The sequence below is a fragment of the Salvelinus fontinalis genome, chromosome 3, assembly GCF_029448725.1.
Source record: "Salvelinus fontinalis isolate EN_2023a chromosome 3, ASM2944872v1, whole genome shotgun sequence".
NCBI lineage: Eukaryota > Metazoa > Chordata > Actinopteri > Salmoniformes > Salmonidae > Salvelinus > Salvelinus fontinalis.
Genome location: NC_074667.1, coordinates 39,947,484 through 39,953,483, shown reverse-complemented (window position 1 = coordinate 39,953,483; position 6,000 = coordinate 39,947,484).

The following is a 6,000-nucleotide window of genomic DNA, read 5'->3' as shown; positions in this document are numbered from 1 at the left end:
CATCTCTGCTACTTCTTTGCTTTTAAATCATGTTAATTGTTTTGATAAGAAGAAACACCTTGTGCGGCTCTTTTTATTGACCTGTTTAAAGCCTTTGACATTGTGAATCACTCATTACTTATTCAGAGGCTTTCGTCAATAGGCCTGGCCCAGGCTACGTGTTTAAAATACAAAATGCAGTGTGTATTTACAGATGGTGTTAAATCAGGTTTTCTGAACATAACAAAGGGTGTCCCACAGGGATTGATTCTTGGTCCGGTTCTTTACACTATTTACATTAACGATATTGGTTCACTTGTATACAGATGACATTGTGGTGTTTGCTATTGCCACCACAGCTGACCAGGCTCTGTCAGAGTTTCAATCTGCCTTCGTTGCCCTGCAGAAAGCCTTTATTGAACTGAAATTGGTACTTTTTCAGGTATAGCAAGTTTGTTATTTTCCAAATCAAGTAAAAATGTATCTGAAGGATGGGACCAAAAACAAAAAGATAACTAATGTAAAATATAGTGTGTCCGTAAAATGCATATAGAATGTATAAGCTGGAAGTAGAAGCCTAAGTGTTGTTGTGTTGTCCATTAGTGTACTCCAATTAAAATCAAATCAAATCAAATCCAATGTTATTGCTCACATACACATGGTTAGCAGATGTTAATGCGAGTGTAGCGAAATGCTTGTGCTTCTAGTTCCGACAGTGCAGTAATAACAGCTGGGGAGCTGTTGTAGGGTTAAAGGAAAATAATCTATATATTTAAAATGATATATATTTATTAAAAAGATAGAAGGGCAATTGTAAATGATGCAGACAATTACATTGATAGAAGCCACAATCTATTTGCAGTATTAAAGCTGATCCACCCTTCAAAAAGAATATGTGTCTGATGATGTATGCATACATACTTTGGATGGTGCCCTCATTGATCATGCCCCCGCTTATAAATATCTCTGCATCTGGATTGACCAAATGCTCACTTTCAAAAAGCATGTTGAGTTAAGAAATTAAGAATTAAAATAGGCTTCTTCTATAGGAACTGGTCCTGTCTTTCGTTAAATAGAAGAAAACACATTTTTCAGTCATCATTCATTCCGGTTATTGACTATGGCAATATCGTCTATATGAATGCAGCTCCCCACTGTACTGTATTGATGCCATTTGGATGCAGTTTAGCGCGTTACTCTTTTTAACGGGTGATAGGTTCAGTACACATCATTGCATTTTGTATCAGAAAGTAGGCTAGCCCTCCTTGAAGTCTCGTAGATTGATACATTGCGATCTTTTGTCTATAAAGCCCTCTTGCATTAACCTCTCCCACATCTTACCTCATTGTTAACCTTCAGACGTACAAGTTACCAGACCCGGACTCAGGGATGGCTGTTACGATCAACCCTGGCACTTACTATACCTCGGGATTAAATTGTGAAGTTTGAACATGTACTCTTTGTGACAGAATGTTAAAATGAGGTGACATCTAATGCGTTTACACATCTCAAAAGGCACTGAATTGGTAGAACAACCTCCACAGTTATCCCTATAGGCTTAAACATTCACTGATTCATGGTAACCATCTTGATCACCTTCCTTATGTACCTTTTGAGTTGATGTGTTTTAAAATCATCATTAGAGGTAAATAGCAAAAGGAAAAGATGGCATTTCATGTGCTATTGAGTTCAACAATACTGGATCGCACACTGCTCCAATCGGCTGTGACGATAACATATGCATGAATCCAAGAATCCCTCAGAAGTTCAGTTACCAATTCCACATTTCTGTTTTATTTACATACAAAAGAAACCCATTAGCTGATCCCTCAGTAAAACTGGTGCAAGGTAAAAAGCAGAACACCCTTGTGAAAAAAAAGCAAATGACCCTTCAAGGCCACCATTGTTCTCCCATCACCGCCTGCCTGTTTGCATATCTATTCCTGTCTCATTACTCACACAGAGAAAGACATTCATGCAAATTAGTGCTAGCACCCCAGCACAGCCATGTATTGATATACTGTTTCTATATCCCTGATGCACGCACACATGCACAAACACACCAACCTTTCCCACCCAAAGGTCCAGTTATTGTGTGACTGCTGTCTTTGTGTTTACCAGCCCTGTCATTCCCAAGCTCTCCGTGTCGCTTTAAGAAGAGGATGGCCGAAGAGAAAGAGAGAGAGTGTGTGTGGTTGTGGGTGGGGGGCTGACAGCTAAAGAATAACCGGCAATCATGGCGACTGAACAGAGCTCAGCAGAACACAGCCACTGAGGTCAGGGGGCAGCGGCACATTGAGAAATGCCAGGCAGCCCCACTGTACCAGCGTCACCGTGTCATCCTGTCCATCCTAGACCCCCTATCACCACCCCCACCAGACGCCCTGGCCCTGGGTGCTTTATGATTGGCTGCATGGACACTGCCCCCCCCCCCCCCCCCCCCCATCTGTCTGCAGCTGTGAGCCAGAGATTGGGACCTCTGTGACAGGGTGGTGGAGTCTGGCAGACTTGCGGGGGGGGGGGGGGGGGTCGAGCTTTGAGGATGGAGGGGATGAGGGTAGCCTTCTGTCAGACTCTTCTGCTTGTCTTCTCCTTCCCTTACCATGCCTGCCTCACCCCTAACTCTCTCTGTCATATCTCCCCCTCTCTCTCTCCCATTATTTTACCTCACTTTGCATTGAAAAGGCCTGCTGACCACCTAGGACTGCTAGTCAGAGAGTAATTGGGAAGTTTGGGCAAGAGAGAGAGAGAGAATTATAGATTAACGGTAAGGGAACGTAGACTTAAGAGTACAGAGTGTTTGTGTTTACTGAGTGTAATGAGGGCAATATGGGAGAGCGTGTGAAGTATTCAAGTCTGTTATCAGTGTTGAGTGTTTAAGTGCAGAGAATTTTCTCTTTTAATGTCTGGAGTTTACTGTGCTGTTGTGTATCTGACCCAAAGTAAATGGGCACCAAGTTTCAGAATGCAAGTTTCAGGTAATCCTGACTGCAATGAATGCTAAAAGGATTTCACTCGTCATGCTGCTCCCGCCCTCTCTCCTGTGTCTATCTATTCCATCCCTCCATCATTACTGCCCCTTGGCTATCCGGGTGCACATGTCTGTCCCTCCCCTTGAGGCCTTTTACCTCCCACCCGTCTCACCTACACTAGCCCTGTTGTGTGCATACTTAAGCAATAGCTCTTTGTTGTCCAAGTAGAGAGAGATGTCATTAATTTGTCATGGACATGCAACACCAATTCTCTCCTTTGGGCCAACTACTGCACACACACATCCCAGTGATGGGAGAGAGAAATGGGGAGAGATGAAGAGAGAGATCTGTGGGAGGTAGAGTTATGGAGGGCTAGATAAGGGGGGGATGGATGAAAGAGAAGAGAACAGGGATGAAAAATGTTAAAGCCAAACTTAGTTTCAGACACAAGCTGACAAGAGTCCATAAGCAGTTTGTGTTTCACAGTTATGATTAAAGTATGTATTTATTTCCCTCCCTACCACAGTTTGTCAGGGAGACAACAAGAGATGGATCTCCTTTTTCCCTCTGCGGTTCGTGTTTTATTCAAATTTCTTTAACCGCAGAACCATTTAACTCTTGACTTTCCTGTCCTTAATTATGCCCATGCCACATTGACTGCACACAAGTGTTGTGTCACAGTTAACCGTGAATGCTCTGTGTAGTAGACTGTGACCAGGCCTCAGGGAGGGGAGGGGTGTGGGGGAATTCTGTGGCCCAATCTGGCAACCCCACCATGCTGATCAGTCAATGTCACTTTTGATCGGGGGCCAGTTGGGTATCATGACAGCATGGTGACATCATGGCTCTGGACTGCCATTGTTACAGATTGAATGTTCAGAATATAACAGTTGGCAGAAGTTTGTTTTAGCTCTTTCTCTCTCGCTCTCTCCCTCTCTCTATCAGTAAATTAACTTCTAATCCAACATAATCATCATCATCATTAACTCAGTGTGGAGGATATTTCACCATGTTCAAATAGCAAGGTTGGGGTCAGGGGTTAGGTGGCGGACAGAGGGGCTTTTACTGGCTGTGTTAGGGAAGCCCCTAAGGCATTCTGTGTTTATCCCGGTTGTGGGGAGGGAGATTGGGGTACAAGATGTGAGTGGGGGTCTGAGAGTGAGGGGTGGGGGTAGTCACAAGGATGTGAAGTTGGAGCAAGACTTCTGCTTAGAATGAGATGTGAAAGGTCGTGTGAAAATTCCTCTTCCTCACTGGATGACCTAAAAGAGTAGGCTGCACACTCCATCCCGGAAGTGATGCCACAGAGCTTGTCAGTGTTGTCTTGGGGTCGCTCACTCCTTCTCCATGAAAACCTCGTTTTCATTTGACCTTTTACTCTGAATGACAGCATTTTTAGATATGTGCTTCATGCTATTCTTATTATTTTACTAGACGTGGATCTCTATTTAAAGATGTAGCTCATGGATGCTCCATAGAGAGCTTTACTCTTTACTCAGCTTTACTCTTGACCTGCTGCAACCCTGGAGGGTGTTTTAGGATTAGTCCTTTAAATAGAAAAAATGTATCATCTTTACTATGCAAAATGTCAAAGTTAACCTGTCTGACTGTCTGTCTGACTGTCTGTCTGACTGTCTGTCTGCCTGTGGATAGAGAGATATTGTTCATATGTTCCTGCAGTGAAAATACTGTAATGAAAAGAGCACCACCATAGAGATACTACATCACCAAAAGTATGTGGACACCCATTCAAATTAGTGGATTCGGCAAACCATACAGAAATGGTTTGTCGAGATCAGTGCGGAAGAACTTGACTGGCCTGCGCAGACCCTTGACCTCAACCCCATCGAACACCTTCGGAATGAATTGGATCGCCGACTGCGAGCCAGGCCTAATCGCCCAACATCAATGCCCAACCTCACTAATGTTCTTGTGGCTTAATGGATTCTGCTCCAGGCATTACCACGAGCCCGTTCTCCACAATTAAGGTGCCACCAACCTCCTGTGTTTTATATTCTGTTGCATGTATCTCTCTAAACTACAACTGAGATGATATGTATATGATAGCATGTTATGTGTAAATGTTCAGTATGTACGTGTTGTATTAACAGTGTTCCTGATACAGTACTGTATCATAGTGAAAGAGACTTTGTTGAAACTCTACAGTAATGTTATCAGATCAGGGCAGTAGAGGATTTATTGTGGCCTAAAGGCTGTGCTGTATGGACTGTAATAGCAGCAGACTGTATACAGAGTTAATCCTGGCCTGACAAGCTCAAACCAGCCAGGGTTCTTGTGGGGGGGGGGGGGGGGGGGCTATGGTAGAGTAGGCTGTGCTGTGGACCTAAACATGGGGCTGGATCTGGGCTGTTCTGACCGTCTGCGACCCGTCTAGGGCTGTCAGGCAGGCCCAAGGAGGAGGTTCAGAGGGGCTCGGGAGGGGGGGGGGGGGGGCTTTTAGACCGGCAGGCAGAGTGAGTGACGGAGGTTTGGAGGAGACCTGACACGGCAGACTGCAGAGCTGCTGTTTATGTATGTATGCTGGCCCTCCAAAACTGTGTTTATGAAAACAGTGGCCTGCTGCCAATCAGATATGGCTGGGATGGGGACTGAGGGATACCGAGAGAATGGGAGAGAAAGGGAGTGAGAGAGAGAGGTGGGGAAAGAGCGGGATAGTAAAGGATGGTAAGAAGATCAGAGAGAGTAGATGGTAAATGCAAAGGATGAGAGACTAGATAAAGAGAATATATATAAAATGTTCGGAGTAGGAATCTATTCTAAAGTATATCCACTCTGCAGTGGCAGCCAAACCTTTCCAAATCCATCTCTCTGTATCCATCTCTTTATCACCTTCCCTCTCCCAAGTTTCTGCTCCTCCTCTTCCTCCCTGTGTCAACCAAGCTCAACTCTCTTACAGAAGTAACACAACTTTGTCTGTTTCACTAATCCTCTCCTGCCTCTAATTTGATTCGTCTCTCCTCTGTAATTAGATCCTCTCGTCTCCCTCTGGTTTCACAGATTGGGAGCGTTGACTCGCACACGGCGCTGC